The sequence below is a fragment of the Haliotis cracherodii genome, unplaced genomic scaffold, assembly GCF_022045235.1.
Source record: "Haliotis cracherodii isolate W230 unplaced genomic scaffold, xgHalCrac1.p SCAF_14, whole genome shotgun sequence".
Taxonomy (NCBI): Eukaryota; Metazoa; Mollusca; class Gastropoda; order Lepetellida; family Haliotidae; genus Haliotis; species Haliotis cracherodii.
This window is the reverse complement of record NW_027266269.1, coordinates 38,452,880-38,470,807: the sequence shown is the minus strand read 5'-3', so window position 1 is coordinate 38,470,807 and position 17,928 is coordinate 38,452,880. Positions and strand designations below refer to the sequence as shown.

General features: G+C 40.0%; 1 pseudogene; it reads right to left on the bottom strand.

The window, feature by feature from the left end:
* Positions 1 to 10,373: 10,373 nt before the first annotated feature.
* LOC139460822 (myb/SANT-like DNA-binding domain-containing protein 4) lies at positions 10,374 to 12,730 on the bottom strand (annotated as a pseudogene).
* Between the last annotated feature and the right edge of the window lie 5,198 nt (positions 12,731 to 17,928).

Below are 17,928 nucleotides of genomic sequence, written 5' to 3'. Positions count from 1 at the left end.
GTGTGTCTGTGTGTGTATGTATGTATGAGTGTGTGTGTCTGTGTGTGTGTCTGTGTGTATGTATGAGTGTGTGTGTATGTATGTATGTATGTATGTATGTATGTATGTATGTATGTATGTATGTATGTATGTATGTATGTATGTATGTATGTATGTATCTATGTATCTATGAGTGTGTGTCTTTGTGTGTACATGTATGTATGAGTGTGTGTGTCTGTGTGTGTGTACATGTATGTATGAGTGTGTGTGTTTGTGTGTGTACATGTATGTATGAGTGTGTGTGTCTGTGTGTGTACATGTATGTATGAGTGTGTGTGTCTGTGTGTGTACATGTATGTATGAGTGTGTGTATCTGTGTGTACATGTATGTATAAGTGTGTGTGTCTGTGTGTGTACATGTATGTATGAGTGTGTGTGTCTGTGTGTATGAATGAGTGTTTGTTTCTCTGTGTCTTTGTGTGTACATGTATGTATGGGTGCGTGTGTCTGTGTGTGTACATGTATGCATGAGTGTGTGTGTCTGTGTGCGTACATGTATGTATGAGTGTGTGTCTGTGTGTACATGTATGCATAAGTGTGTGTGTCTGTGTGTGTATGTATGTATGAGTGTGTGTGTCTGTGTGTGTGTCTGTGTGTATGTATGAGTGTGTGTCTGTGTGTGTGCATGTATGTATGAGTGTGTGTGTCTTTGTGTGTACATGTATGTATGAGTGTGTGTGTGTGTCTGTGTGTGTGTGTATATGTGTATGCATGAGTGTGTCTGTGTGTGAACATGTATGTATGAATGTGTTTGTCTGTGTGTGTACACGAATGTATGAGTGTGTGTGTCTGTGTGTGAATATGTATGTATGAGTGTGTTTGTCTGTGTGTGTACATGTATGTATGAGTGTGTGTGTCTGTGTGTGTACATGTATGTATGAGTGTGTGTCTGTGTGTGTACATGTATGTATGAGTTTGTGTGTCTGTGTGTGTACATGTATGTGTGAGTGTATGTATGTATGAGTGTATGTGTCTGTGTATGTATGTATGAGTGTGTGTGACTGTGTGTGTATGTATGTATGAGAGTGTGTGTCTGGGTGTGTCTTTGTGTGTACATGTATCTTTGAGTGTGTCTGTATTTGTCTGTGTGTACATGCATGTATGAGTGTGTGTGTGTGTCTGTGTGTGTACATGAATGGATGAGTGTGTGTTTCCGTGTGTGTACATGTATGTATGAGTACGTGTGTCTGTGTGTGTACATGTATGTATGAGTGTGTGTGTCTGTGTGTGTACATGTATGTATGAGTTTGTGTGTCTGTGTGTGTACATGTATGTAGAGTGTGTGTGTATGTGTGTGTACATGTATGTATGAGTTTGTGTGTCTGTGTGTGTACATGTATGTAGAGTGTGTGTGTATGTGTGAGTACATGTATGTATGAGTGTGTGTCTGTGTGTGTACATGTATGTGTGAGTGTATGTATGTATGAGTGTGTGTGTCTGTGTATCTATGTATGAGTGTGTGTGACTGTGTGTGTATGTATGTATGAGTGTGTGTGTGTGTGTCTGTGTGTGTACATGAATGGATGAGTGTGTGTTTCCGTGTGTGTACATGTATGTATGAGTACGTGTGTCTGTGTGTGTACCTGTATGTATGAGTTTGTGTGTCTGTGTGTGTACATGTATGTATGAGTGTGTGTCTGTGTGTGTACATGTATGTGTGAGTGTATGTATGTATGAGTGTGTGTGTCTGTGTATGTATGTATGAGTGTGTGTGACTGTGTGTGTATGTATGTATGAGTGTGTGTGTCTGGGTGTGTCTTTGTGTGTACATGTATGTTTGAGTGTGTCTGTATTTGTCTGTGTGTACATGCATGTATGAGTGTGTGTATGTGTCTGTGTGTGTGTACATGAATGGAAGAGTGTGTGTTTCCGTGTGTGTACATGTATGTATGAGTGTGTGTCTGTGTGTGTACATGTATGTGTGAGTGTATGTATGTATGAGTGTGTGTGTGTGTATGTATGTATGAGTGTGTGTGACTGTGTGTGTATGTATGTATGAGTGTGTGTGTGTGTCTGTGTGTGTACATGAATGGATGAGTGTGTGTTTCCGTGTGTGTACATGTATGTATGAGTACGTGTGTCTGTGTGTGTACCTGTATGTATGAGTTTGTGTGTCTGTGTGTGTACATGTATGTATGAGTACGTGTGTCTGTGTGTGTACATGTATGTGTGAGTGTATGTATGTATGAGTGTGTGTGTCTGTGTATGTATGTATGAGTGTGTGTGACTGTGTGTACATGCATGTATGAGTGTGTGTGTGTGTCTGTGTGTGTACATGAATGGATGAGTGTGTGTTTCCGTGTGTGTACATGTATGTATGAGTACGTGTGTCTGTGTGTGTACATGTATGTATGAGTTTGTGTGTCTGTGTGTGTACATATATGTGTGAGTGTATGTATGTATGAGTGTGTGTGTCTGTGTATGTATGTATGAGTGTGTGTGACTGTGTGTGTATGTATGTATGAGTGTGTGTGTCTGGGTGTGTCTTTGTGTGTACATGTATGTTTGAGTGTGTCTGTATTTGTCTGTGTGTACATGCATGTATGAGTGTGTGTATGTGTCTGTGTGTGTACATGAATGGATGAGTGTGTGTTTCCGTGTGTGTACATGTATGTATGAGTACGTGTGTCTGTGTGTGTACGTGTATGTATGAGTGTGTGTTTCCGTGTGTGTACATGTATGTATGAGTACGTGTGTCTGTGTGTGTACATGTATGTATGAGTGTGTGTGTCTGTGTGTGTACATGTATGTATGAGTTTGTGTGTCTGTGTGTGTACATGTATGTAGAGTGTGTGTGTATGTGTGTGTACATGTATGTATGGGTGTGTGTCTGTGTGTGTACATGTATATATGAGTTTGTGTGTCTGTGTGTGTACATGTATGTGTGAGTGTATGTATGTATGAGTGTGTGTGTCTGTGTATGTATGTATGAGTGTGTGTGACTGTGTGTGTATGTATGTATGAGTGTGTGTGTCTGTGTGTGTCTTTGTGTGTACATGTATGTTTGAGTGTGTCTGTATTTGTCTGTGTGTACATGCATGTATGAGTGTGTGCGTGTGTCTGTGTGTGTACATGAATGGATGAGTGTGTGTTTCCGTGTGTGTACATGTATGTATGAGTACGTGTGTCTGTGTGTGTACATGTATGTATGAGTGTGTGTACATGTATGTATGAGTGTGTGTGCCTGTGTGTGTACATGTATGTATGAGTGTGTGTTTCCGTGTGTGTACATGTATGTATGAGTACGTGTGTCTGTGTGTGTACATGTATGTATCAGTGTGTGTACATGTATGAGTGTGTGTACATGTATGTATGAGTGTGTGTGTCTGTGTGTGTACATGTATGCATGAGTGTGTGTGTCTGTGTGTGTATGTATGAGTGAGTGTGTGTGTCTGTGTGTGTACGTGTATGTATGTGTGTGTCTGTGTGTGTACATGTATGTATGAATGTGTTTGTCTGTGTGTGTATATGTATGTATGAGTGTGTGTGTCTGTGTGTGTACATGTATGTCTGAGTGTGTGTGTCTTTGTGTGTACATGTATGTATGAGTGTGTGTATCTATGTGTACATGCATGCATGAGTGTGTGTTTCTGTGTGTGTAAATGTATGTATGAATGAGTGTGTCTGTGTGTGTACATGTATGTATGAGTGTGTTTGTCTGTGTGTGTACATGTATGTATGAGTGTGTGTGTCTGTGTGTGTACATGTATGTCTGAGTGTGTGTGTCTTATTGTGTACATGTATGTATGAGTGTGTGTATCTATGTGTACATGTATTTATGAGTGTGTGTTTCTGTGTGTGTACATATATGTATGAGTGCGTGTGTCTGTATGAGTGTGTGTGTCTGTGTGTGTCTATGTATGTATGAATGAGTGTGTGTGTGTGTCTCTGTGTGTGTACAATCATGTATAGGTGCGTCTGTGTGTGTACATGTATGTAAGAGTATGTCTTCGTGTGTATGTATGTATGTATGTATGTGTGTGCGTGTGCGTGTGTGTACATGTGCGTGTGTGTGCGTGTACGTGTGTGTGTGCGTGTGTGTACGTGTGCGTGTGTGTGTACGTGTGTGTGTGTACGTGTGTGTGTGTACGTGTGTGTGTACGTGTGTGTGTGTACGTGTGTGTGTACGTGTGTGTGTACGTGTGTGTACGTGTGTGTGTACGTGTGTGTTCCTTATGTGTGTACGTGTGTGTGTACGTGTGTTTGTACATGTGTTTGTACATGTGTGTGTACATGTGTGTGTACATGTGTGTGTCCATGTGTGTGTCCATGTGTGTGTCCATGTGTGTGTCCATGTGTATGTGTATGAGTGTATGAATGAGTGTGTGTGTGTGTCTCTGTGTGTGTACAAGCATGTATAGGTGCGTCTGTGTGTGTACATGTATGTAAGAGTGTGTCTTCGTGTGTATGTATGTATGTGTGTGTGTGTGTGTGTGCGTGTGCGTGTGTGTACGTGTGCGTGTGTGTGCGTGTACGTGTGTGTGTGCGTGTGTGTACGTGTGCGTGTACGTGTGTGTGTGTGTACGTGTGTGTGTGTACGTGTGTGTGTACGTGTGTGTGTACGTGTGTGTGTACGTGTGTGTGTGTGTACGTGTGTGTGTACGTGTGTGTGTACGTGTGTGTTCCTTATGTGTGTACGTGTGTGTGTACGTGTGTTTGTACATGTGTGTGTACATGTGTGTGTACATGTGTGTGTACATGTGTGTGTCCATGTGTGTGTCCATGTGTGTGTCCATGTGTATGTGTATGAGTGTGTGTATGAGTGTGTGTGTCTGTGTGTGTACATGTACAAGGAAACTGAGAGACTGCAGTGTGACATGGATACCCCACATATTATCAGACACAGTGTACTGACTGCGATCACACCAGCCTTTCATATTGACGAATTAAGCTTAATACGGCAAACAAGCGGATGTCCTGACAAACGTTCAGGACTATGGAATGTAATCTAGTGCGATGGCTGTTCCTGGCAGGGGCGCAAAACAACATGCAGTCGGAAAACACAAAACACCCGACACATAATTGATAATGTACACATTAACATAAAATCTTTAAGTTTAGGAATACATATATCACGCATTATAGTACACCGAAGTCCCAGATGTTTCGGAGCACCGTGACTGTTCTTCGGGTAGTCGTTTGGGTTGTAAGCAAGTGAAGTGAGCATATAAGTAAGCCGTTGCCCAAGTCTTTGTGCTGAGCGACACAGAAAGCCAATCAGACTAACGTGACACCCCGAGGCAGTTGACACCGAGTGTCACATCTGCTTAACCGTCATCCATACCGCAGACATCTTGTGCAAACACTGGGCTGCAGACTTGCTCATATATGCCTTGTTCCTCGGTCCAACAATTACGCTGTACGCTTCCATTGACGCAAACTGTAGAATGTGAGTCGGTGAAGCCAGAAGTCGTGAAACACTTAGTTGCGATGAGACTCAGTTGTGGCGAGACTGATCTCACTCAGTTGTGGTGAGACTGATCTCATTCAGTTGCGGTGAGACTGATCTCACTCAGGTGTGGTGAGACTGATCTCACTCAGGTGTGGTGAGACTGATCTCACTCAGTTGCGGTGAGACTGAACTCACTTATTTATTATAAAACTGAATTCAGTTGTGGTAGAACTGAACACACTCAGTTGCGGTAAAACAGAACTCACTCAGTTGCGGTAAAACAAAAACTCACTCAGTTGCGGTAAAACAAAAACTCACTCGGTTGTGGTAAAACTGAACTTACTCATTTGTGGTAAAACTTAACTCACTCAGTTGTGGTAAAACTGAACTTACTCAGTTGTTGTAAAACTGAACTCACTTAGTTGTGATAAAACTGAACTCAGTTGCGGTAAAACTGAACTCAATTGCGGTAAAACTGAACTCACTCAGTTGTGGTAAAACTGAAATAATCAGTTGCGTTGAAGCTAACCTTGCACTTGCCGTGAAACCGAAACCCAGTTTGGATACATCCCAACCCACTCACACAAGGTGATGAACAACTCACTGAGTGACAGTAAAAGCTCACGGCATTACTGAGTTAGAAATGGTCCCCGATAGCCAATGATTGTGACGACAGGTGGCTTAATCAATGATTGTTCAGAATTGGTCTTATCCGCTTACTTGGTTGATTCAAATCATCCTTTCCTAATCGATGCTCGTGTCAATCACTGGATTGTCTTGTTCCAGACTCGATTACAAACAGAAGAGAAGGAGTATTACCGGGGGAGAAGTTAAACAAACAAACAAACAAACAAACAGACAAACATGAACCTATTTGTCTGATACGGGTACTTCAGCAACCCATGCTTGCCATGCTTGCATCCCTCATCATCTTTACCTTTAGTGCGACCCGTGAAGATCCGGGGTTGAATAGGTCTTCAGCAACCCATTCTTGCCGTAAAAGGCGACTATGCTTGTCGAAAGAGGCGACTAACGAGATCGGGTGGTCAGGCTCGCTGACTTCGTTGATGCATGTCATTGATCCCAATTGAGTGGATCGATGCTCATGATATAAATCACTGGATTGTTTGGTCCAGATTCGATTATTTACAGACCGCCGTCATATAGCTGGAATATTGCTGAGAGCGGCGTTAAACAACAAACCAAACCAAACCATAAACAACTTGTACGTACGCCGGAATGCCATGTTTTCCAGAGCTGGTGGAGTTGTCGGTGTTTCTGGTCACGGAGTAGCATATCCTTCCGTCTTGCAAAACACCTTCAGCTAGTGTAGGGCTTGATAACTTGTAGATGTGTTGAAAGCATGTGGGTGGGGTTGTGTTTCGCCGTTTTGAACAGCTTTGGTATTATTTCCCGGTATGTCAGCCAGACGTTGGAGGAAGGCCAGCATTAACACTTAGGTGTAACCCTGGAGAAACACGAGGAGCAAACCAGGATTCGAACCACGATCCTATATTTCTGGTACATACATGTATACACATACAACTGCGGCACCTTATACAGTTCAAATGGTATGGCATATATATAATAAAGTCAGTGTCAGTGATTGCAGATATCTCGTATAGTAAACATCCAGATTTAAATCAAATACATAATTATGATTTCACGATTAAACAGACCCAGCAATAATAATAATAAATGCATGATGATATTCCTTTACCTTTTTCGGAATCTATATAAGGAGACGTGTGAGTGAGTATGGATTTACGCTGCTTTTAGCAATATTTTAGGAATATGACGATGGAGGACACCAGAAATGGGCTGCACACGTTGTACCCATGTGGGGAATCGAACCCGGAGCTTCGGTGTGATAAGCGAACGCTTTAACCACTAGGCTACCCCACCGCCCCACACGTCTTTGGATATTTGAAAGATAGGGTTTTTAATGATTTGTTGCTTAAATAAACGTGTTCATCTTACCAGTTGGCAGAACCCATCAACAGGTTTGCAATACATTTGTTATCAAAAGTAGGGAAAATACATCAAATGCTTGGGTTTCAAATCAAGGTATAACGATTCAATAGCATTAAAACTATGCATGTGAAATACTGAAATTTGCTATATAAAACCGACAAAACCCATTCCATACTCAGAGGAAATCTCTGCCAAAAACAGAATCGATTGGGCGCTTACCTTCTATATCATGAGTATGTGTTTATGAATCACTTTCAAATTGTGATGATACCAGGTGTTCGCGAAAAGGTGAGCGTGCCCCACCGGTGGCAAACCTTTCTGTGCCTTCTTTATAATTTGAAAGTTGTTGGTGAATCGTTTAACAGCAAACACATAAAACAGTTTTCATCACCAAGACGTCAAAAACAACAGGAAGTTTGGAAGCAAGCCAATGATATCGATAGAAAGACACCTTTGCTCTATGTGGAACATTAACTTCATTGAGTATTCACATAAATGATCGATTTATAGGTTCCAGGGCCCCGATCCACAAAGCCTTCGTAGCGCTACGAACATCGTAAAACCTGTCGTAACTTTATGACAAAAATCTTAAGCGATCCACAAAGCTATCTTAGTGAAAATATCTCGTAAAGTTAAGAGAAAAATTATGAGTGGTCAGTACCTATCGTAAATCAAGCATTTCTGTCGTAACTTAAGTATCAAGATGGCGGCATATTTTTTGCTTGGCATATTAGAAGAAAAGGCAACACGATCACGACCAAGGGTGTTTCGAGACCGAAGTCGAGTACTTGACACGCTCGATGATGACAGCATAATCCGGCGCTACCGGCTACCACGTCATGCCATATTTAAACTTATAGACTTACTGAAACCATATCTTGCTTCACAAACAGAGCGTTCCCATGCATTGTCCCCGGAAACACAGGTTTTGATTGCCCTTAGGTTTTATAGTAAGGGGTCGTTCTTCACTGAACTAGCAGACTTGCATGGCGTATCCCGGTCCACTGTGTCACGGGTGTTTACCCGTACAAATGAAGCAATTGTCAAACAACTAAAACTGATTTCGTTCCCAAAGGCAACATCCGACCAACGTGTCACGAAGGAAGCATTTTATAACATTAGCAGATTTCCAAAAGTGCTTGGTTGTATAGATGGCACCCTCATACCTATCATGCGACCCACCGGGGATGAAGAAGCGGTTTACGTTTGCAGGAAGGGCTTCCATGCCGTAAACGTTCAAGCTGTCTGTGACGCAGAACTAAGGTACATCACACTTCACAGACGTTAACAACAACACCCAGCAACATCCTTATTTAACAATTGATAGGGTCAGTATGAATCAATCATTCGTATACAGACGTAATAACAACATTATTCAGGGAAACATCGAAGGATACACACCTTGTTTACTCTCTTTAATGACCTTGACAATGACTAGTAGTGCCACCTACTCATTTTGTTGACCAATCATTACGTAAGGCCCAACAAGGGTTTTGTCATGAGGTCCAATACAGGTTTCTATTACCGTGCGGAATTACCATTGTGATAAAGGACGATTGTTTTAATACTTAAAGCAATGCTCACTGCTGAATAAATAAAGAATAAAGACAACTTTAAACAGCCAGTTGGACTATCACACACACACACACACACGGGGACTTGAGAAAATAACTTTAATATCGATTTATGAATGCATGGCTGATGGAAGAATTATAAATATGTATATTTAATCAAAAGGTTTACAAGTGTGGTTTCCAAGTGGCCTGGTTCAACTCATGATTCGTTCATGCTACAAAACAGCAAGATTGGGCAGTATATGGAGACTGCTGGGAATGACGGATGGCTGCTAGGCGATTCAGGGTAACAGCAAATCATTTGTGTAAACATAAGTTGTATTGTAACCACTACAGAGATATGAAAACACATAAACAAGAAGTTGATATTTTGTAACTTGGCACACAGAAGACCATACTGTAATCATAATGTGATTTTCAGATTCCAATGTTTATTTCATATTAGTCACTTTAAAATATATTGATCATAAATTGAAAGCAGCGCCCATAAAATCTAGCTTTGAGTGAAAGTGATTTCCCCTTGTGCTTAAACCCAAATTTCACAATGTAAACTGACACCAATAAAATCGTCACGAAATGAAATAACATTTGAAGTGAAATATATAAGCTGGTATTTTAAGTTGTCTTTCAATATTTAATGGTATGGTCAGTATGTTTAACAGAATTACAATTTTTCCATCAGATATGCATGTCGCCCATGGCTGCTTACGCCAATAGTTAACCCTACAACACCGTCTGAGGAATGTTACAACACTGCACACTGCAGAACACGCAACACTGTGGAGAGGGCTTTTGGACTCCTTAAATCCATGTTCAGGCATGTATATGTTCATCCCTTATTCTACTCAAGCATATATATCATTTTTTCAATATTTGAGACATTAGTATGGCATACATCTGTGCTAATGACAGATTAAGATGTTATGCTTTAAGATAATACTCATACTTTAAAGTAAATCAGAGATATGGTCTTTATAGAATATTTCAAGTTTTACACATAATAATGCGACTAGTCTATCTTATCTGCATTCTGAACAAAGGGTAATGTTTGTGTTTATATACATTATTAGGTGCCTACATAAATCAGGTGGCTGACTGCCGTTCACCCCACCAAAATGCCATCAAGTTGTGTATGCAACCTGTCAGCTGCATAACTTCTGCATCAGCCTAAGATTGCCAGCTCCTCCTACACAAGAAGACCTGATCCAAGAAGATGGGATAGCTTACCTGGGACCTCTCAATGACGGCCTCAAAGTCCGACAAGCTGTCGTCAATAACTGTTTCTCTAAATGATTGTATGATTAAGATAAACGACTTTTTGTAACCGATGATAAATGACAACAGAAGCTACATTATCAGTATGAATTTTTATATTTGGGAAAATTAATCAAAGCTTAAAGGAACTGAATAACTGGTGATACATTCAGTTGGCCAGAGTGGCCAGCTTCCAGAGAAATGATGTAGGCCAATTTCTGTTCTTCCACATGTAATCTCTTTTTTTCCACCTCAAGAAGCTCTTTCAGCACATTCAGTTTCTCCCTCTCTATGTTCAGAATGTTATCTTTGTCTGAAAGAAATTTTCATTTTACATAACACAAGTCTCACAGCAACAGTTATGTCTCGTCCATCTGTATACAAACTTTATCAAAACAAAAATCAGGGTTTCTTGAGTAATTTAATTTTTTTCTCTTTCTATCATTTCAAATTTGATGTATTGCTGTACATACCACTGAGAGTCTTTGTGGCCTTAACATGTGAAACTGCATCAACTGTATTAAAGAAAGAAATCATTTAACTGAGACATGTGAATGTTGTATTTAAAACATATCCACAGGAATATTAAGTAAACACCTCTCTCCCTATAATACATAATACATAATACATAAACATATACAGAGATTGGAGATACAATCAAAATCCATGAACTGTATTTCTAAGACCTGTGATGTTGCATACATGATTTCATCTTATCTTGTGGTAGGTATACCTGCAATAAACTATCACAGTTGCAAATCTCTCCCCATCCAGAACCCTTAAAAGTTGTATTAAATTTATTGTGCAGTATTTCCATTTTGTACATGGTAATACCTTAAGGAACATCATATGCTGACATCACACTCTCTGAGTACATGTATGTAGGTGGCACAAAGGCCCCATCACAAGGCAAATCCTGCAGGGCTTGAAGAGTCTCTGGGAAAACTGGAGTTGCTGGGGTAGTGTCTGTAAGTAATAAGATACATGTAGTTCCAATTTACCAATTTCTCTGCAATGAAAAAAGGCAAAATCCACAAAAAGTATGGTTATTAATGGAACTATTAATCCAATTTGAAAATCAACTTTAAGTTTATACTTCATCTTTTATCTAGCATGATCACAATTACCTTTACTGTATGAGATAATCTATAATATGTCTGACATATGGTCATTAACATAAACTATGAGACCGGTTAAGTAAACAACTGCACATACATCCATTCACACAACCAATTAAGCAACTTACTTTCATATTCTTCACTTTCAAGGCCACCCTCACAGCCTTGAATCGAGCAGGGAGGTATGAATGATACAACCTGAAATCAATATTTCTTTCAAAGCATGTTACAATGTTAATGTTCTCTGTAATAAGGAATGAAGTACTTTACCTTATAACTTATTGGTCAAAAGATGACCTGTTTGTTATAATCACTAACTGCTCCTTTAAGAGCTTCTCATATCAATTGTAAAATTACAATTCAACAGCAACTATATCAATTTGTACTTGTTGAGTACTCAATATGCCCACATATAAAAAAACCCAGCCAATCATATAGCATTTAAGAAATTCAAGATTGAAAAAGAAACTGTAGGCTCACCCGCTGTTCCATTTCAGTGAGGCTGGATGGTGGAGGCCCCCCACCAGTTCTCGTTGCCTCCCTCCTTCTTTCAGCTTCTTTTTTCCTTGTTTGACTCCTGATGGAACAAAATGTATAAATGAACAAACACACCTCGTATTATCTAAACAATAGTACTAGTATAAACAATTTTAATTTATATTTGATAACAGCTAAATATGAATGTTTCACTGAACATGTATGTCAGGACAAGCACATGTTTTATACCATGCAATGAGTATTTGTTTACATAAAATAATATTATGTTCTAAATTGTTCTGTGTACTTGTAGTCCATCCACTTCTTTTTAACATCTTTGGTCAGTCTCTTGACACCACTGTTTGCACTGATGCTGAAACAAGATCAGTGAACTTTAATAAATTGTCAAGAAAAAAAGTAATAGAGTGAAGGTTTAGAACTCCAAAATCACAGCAACATAATGTATCGAGAGAATGTGTCGTCTAAAATACGGATAGAGTGGTGTCCCTTCATAAGTGACAAAATGCCTGCTCGTGACCCTGCAGCGCTAGTTCCAGCTTATGTATATCCTTTGCATCAAGTTATTACCAAAGACAGGTTGATGAAGTAACACCCTGCTGGCAGGTTGACATATTTGTACTCCAGTTTATACCAGACATATCACCCCCACCCCCTTCCACACACACACACACACACACACACACACAATTTCATTAAATCACTCACCTCTGTGAAATGTCCTCCCATGCTTTCTTCTTCATGCTGTTCGTCAAATTGTTGCTAAACGACGAAAACAACATGTTTGTCTTCGACTGAACACACTCTATTAGAAGGGCTAACTCACTGTTAGTCCAGTTCTTACCCCTTGGGCGTTTCATTGTCAATGGTTGACTAGAATCCATAATCGGTTGATAATACGACTGGCGTCGTCTGCTAATACAGTGAAGGTATTCCCCTGTAAATTAATGACGTCATTGGGGAATCGCCCTATATTCTTACCTCCATCACAGGAGAGCGACAATCTTAATTTACGACAATGATCGTAAGACGATGAATTTACGAACGGATTAAGAACGATTTGTGGATCGGTCGTAAATATTAGTAAAATTATCTTAATTTCAATCGTAAACTCTTACGATATGTGTAAGTTACGAAGGCTTTGTGGATCGCAAAGTTAGAATCTTTGATAAATCAATGCGTTTATCATCTACAAATTACGACAGATTTCAGACCATCACTAGAACACTAAGCTATGCTTACAGAATAATGTTCAAATATACTTACTATCTCGGTTGCTTTCAAAGATGCTATAGTAAATCCAAAATCCCAAACACCGCTGAACACGGTCGACGACATTTTGAAATATTCAAAACTAAACCTGTCGACAACACAAAAGGCATTTTCGTATAGTTTCTGCTTCATGTGATTTTTTTATTGTTCTGTGTTCGTATAATCATTATTATTCAAAAATGAAAATAAAACAACGTTATTTAGGATTCATAAAGATACGAGACTAACTCGTTCATTCGTCTGTATGCAAATTTCGTCGACGTGCCATCGCCCGGGAGGAGTATTTTCAGTGAACTGATTTACGTGAGCCGCGGGGAATACCTTTCTGTGCCAAATAAGTAAAAATATGACATGCATAAGGGCATGTTCTTTGCAGATTACCTAGTATGATTGTCTTACTAAAAAATGAATAATGGCCGAAAAGAATAATAATTTATTGCAATGAAAAAAAAACAACACCGCGTATAACTTTTATTTAGAAATGCCGTTTCGTTCTCTTCTTTCTAAAAGTAGATCAACGTAATTTAAAATTTCATAGTTAAAGTTACACATTACAATTTATATGAGCATGTAGGTAATAAACCACAGATTTTAGGTATAAGATTTCATTCCTTACTTATAAATATTTTTTTCATTAATATGCATTTTCCGACATGATATGCAAACGATAACGTTATATTTCACTAATTTACTGACAAAATGGCGTCACACATATTTGAACAAATTCGTAATGGACGATTTCGCGGACGATTTTCAACGGAGATGTTTCAGTTTCAACACGGTAATCGGGAAACAAACAGGCTTTCGCATAATGTTTTCGGTTTTTACATTAGTGGAGATTTACAACCTGACGAGACGCACAAAGCATCCAGTGCGCAATGTCAACAAAACAGCCGCCATGGACATTTTGTAAAAAATCGCATATTCAATACGTTTGCCGAGCTATAAGCTACTAGTAATCACGTTAATGCTTTACAATATTTACATAGACAGTTAGGGAAATGTTTGTACTGTTATAGTGTGAAATTTGAAAATTGTGGGTTTTATCGTTTTTAAGTTACGTCGTTTTTAGACGAAGGTATGCAGTTTCCAGAACGTCACTCGCAAATAATTTCATACTTTGTAGTTTACACTGTTTCTTTCATTGGGAAACGTTTGTGACCGAGAGCCGGCAAAATAACATTGTTGTAAATTAATGTTCTTCGGCGAAACCAGATGACTTCAAATTTAAGCAAACATTGTTACAATATTATTCGGCGAGACCAGTGAACTACAACGTATTAAGTTATAAGAATTGAACGTCTGTTTGGATGGGTTCATTGAAGTGTAAACGATTTCGCAGGCTCGGAGGTTCACACAGCTTAACCAGCGCTTTTAAATCGTTCACACTTCAATGAACCCATCCAAACTGACGTTCAATTCTTAAATATACTCGGCTATAGTACACAGGCTATTTTTAGGTGGCAGCCTAAGGTGTTATTAATCTGACGTGAGTTATTCTGCTGCCTATATACAAGCCGAACGTGTACGCCCAACACAACTTCACGTTATACGGCCTCATTATCTTTGTACAGGATAAAACGCGCTACCCCGGCGTTTGGTTGAAAATGTAGAAACGAGGGAAAGGGACAAACCCGTGTGCCACACCCCATCACCTCCCCCATCCCACCCTGAGAGTCAAAGCCGAGGGATGGTGTTGTTACCTGTCTTCCAAACCAACAAATCTGAAGCAACAACTACAAGAATGTTGTGTCCAGTACACGTTGTATGAACCTTAGGAAAAGGACGTACAATATCTCTTGCTGGCGTACAACGACATGTACGAAAAAGATTCATCAGCGCCTCTGCGCCTCCCCGGTACCATGCAGTTTCTGCTGTGAATGAGTGAGTCAGTGAATGAGTTGAGTTTGCACCTCCTGTAATCCATATGGATAATATAACCAAGACCTAACGAGCAAATACGTTAACGACAAGGCTACCCAGTGCTTCCTGCTATGACTGAGTGAGTTAGGTTTAACGCCGCTTTTAACGCTATTCCAGTTTTATCACGGCGTGTCAGCTTAATGTGGGAGGAAAGCCCGAAGTGACGCAGGTCGCAGACGTTTACCACTTCGGTGAAACCCAAGAGCACGGATATGGTGCTGACAAACCTAGAAACATAATCAGGGCGAACCGGGATTCGAACCCACAATCATAGGTTTCTGGTGTGCCCAAGGGAAGCAACTCTGCACAGCGAATCGCGGCGCCTTAGAGGACTGGGCCACCCGTGCCCCCCTCCCTGCTATGAACTTACATGCTCCCAAGTGTGTTATCATAATTAACCTTTTACATTCTAGGAACTACAAGTTTTCGTTTTCGGTACAACCTCTTCATCTGCGATGTGTGGGCTATCCCATGTCGCGGAAACCATTACTTGTTATGTTACCAAATACTTTTGTTACATTTATCGTATTGAAATTACTGAGAGGGTTTTACAACGTCGACATGCGCCTACAGTACGCACAGATGTGTATAATATAGGCAGGTAAACACATATGTTCCGTTCCGAGAGACACACAATAATGTTCACTTTACTAAATTCTTCACAGGAAGTTTAAAGGACATCTAATTGTCAAATCTTACAGTATATTTATTTACACAGGTTGCAGGCTACAAAATCACCTGAGCAAAATGCCATAGATTTCATCTAGCGAAAATGGCCATTGTGGGGCAGGCGAAATGGCACCTTATATTTTGGAATTAGGATTAAAACGATTTATGAATTAGTTTGACGCTATATTCACTGGTAACATTGATTCACTTTAGTCACCACACCACAGCTACTTGATTATCTATTGATTCTATTTTTGTAACTATATTTCCTCCAGATTTCAGCACAGGATTCAACATTCAACACTAGACACGCATGTAGATTTGTCCTGTCGGTCTTCGTCCATACAGTACCCGGTCATGCATTGAATATGTTTCAGTTTGACGCTGATTAATTTGAGTAGCTATTTACAATTATTTGTGAACCTGTGAGTTTAATTCCGTTGTTGTAAAGTTAGCTTTGTTTGACCATAGCCATGTCTTAGTTTGAATAATTTCCTTCTTAAGTAATTGGATTGAAGTTTACCAGGACTGTCACTACATATTTGATATTTTGCCTTCAGTGCATCATATTACATCTTCCAACAGGTGCTCGTTTCCATAGAGATGAGACGCAGGTGACTCAAGAATACAGGTTCATGTTAATTAGTTCACTTTTAGCTTGAATGTGTCAGAATACTGCCTCGTGTACTTGGCGAAGACACTGCCTTGAATCAGGCATCGTTACGTTGAGACTATATATTAGAAATTGTCCGCATACTTCAATTGTAATTGTCCATAATTGAAACGTTTATTTACTTTTCAAGTATATCGATGTGTACCACTATAAGTATAACATGTTCCACCTCTTTGACTCATATCAACTATTCCTGTGATTATGATGCGACACAAGGTATAGTACCCTCAGATAAAATAACTTCAATCTGATCATAATAAATTATCTCATAACTGGTAGTCATATAAAAGACTGTCCTACATCAATTTCGATAAAAAAACTCTATCGCTGTTTTTCCAAGATCTACAATGCTGAGGAAACAGATTTTATCCTGAGGTGGATCAGCTGACACACTGAAGGCAGACGGAAGCTTAAGTAAGTCCCGCATTGACAGACGTGAGAGCAACAAGAGGGCATTTGAAACATATTGTGATATTGAACGTGACATCAATGAGGAAGCTGGGGAGGAAACACTTGACTATGTTGAGTTTGATCACATGTAATCTGAGCCAAACATTTTCTCTCCAGAAAGTACAGCAACCCAGACAATCAAATCGGGACATATGAACATAGATGAACAAATGAGCCATTTGATATTCCAGACAGTATCGAAGGGTCTGCTTGCTGTTAACCGTGGATTAGAGGGTACTCACAAAGTTCCACCTGGACCAGGCGCGTCATCGATTTCTAGTTCTTCATCCACACTGTACAGTTGATTGCCAACATGTATACCAAAGGAGCTGGTAACACCCGACGTGTACTGTAAGTTAACCCGGCCATTCTGGGTTGGTATCCTGAAGAGTACCCTGGCTCCGTATCTTAGGGGATTGGGATAAGAAGTCCATTACAAAGCGGAAGACTTTTTTTGGGTAGGCGAATGTGATGACATAACCTCGTCCATGAAACTTGATGCATCCCTCAGCATCTTTACTTTACGTGTGCACCGTGAAGATCCGGGTTGGAATCTTGGTGGTGTTTGTGTTTACAAACATGTTTTAGAATCAGAATCTAAGCTTTCATTGTTATTGATCGCGAGAAAGCCAGCACCCTGTCGCCAGAGTGCTCCTTGACAAGGCAGTCGAAGGTTGTATTCAAACGTCAACCTACAACCAGCAACGCCTTTTTGTCAATGTTGAATGTCGATAGCATGCAAAGTTCAAGTAGGAATGTACACGTTACTCGACTCGTGACCCGTGAAGATCCGGGTAGAATAGGCCTTCAGCAACCCATGCTTGCCGTAAAAGGCGACTATGCTTGTCGTAAGAGGTGACTAACGGTATTGGGTTGTCAGGCTCGCTGACTTGGTTGAAGCATGTAATCGATCCCAATTGCGTGGATCGATGTTCATGATGTAAATCACTGGATTGTCTGGTCCAGACTATTATTTACAGACCCCCGTCATATAGCTGGAATATTGCTGAGTGCGGCGTAAAACAACAAACCAAAACCAGAAAAAACCCACTCGCCTCGCTCGATTGATTGAAATACACTCGTTGTGATATGAAT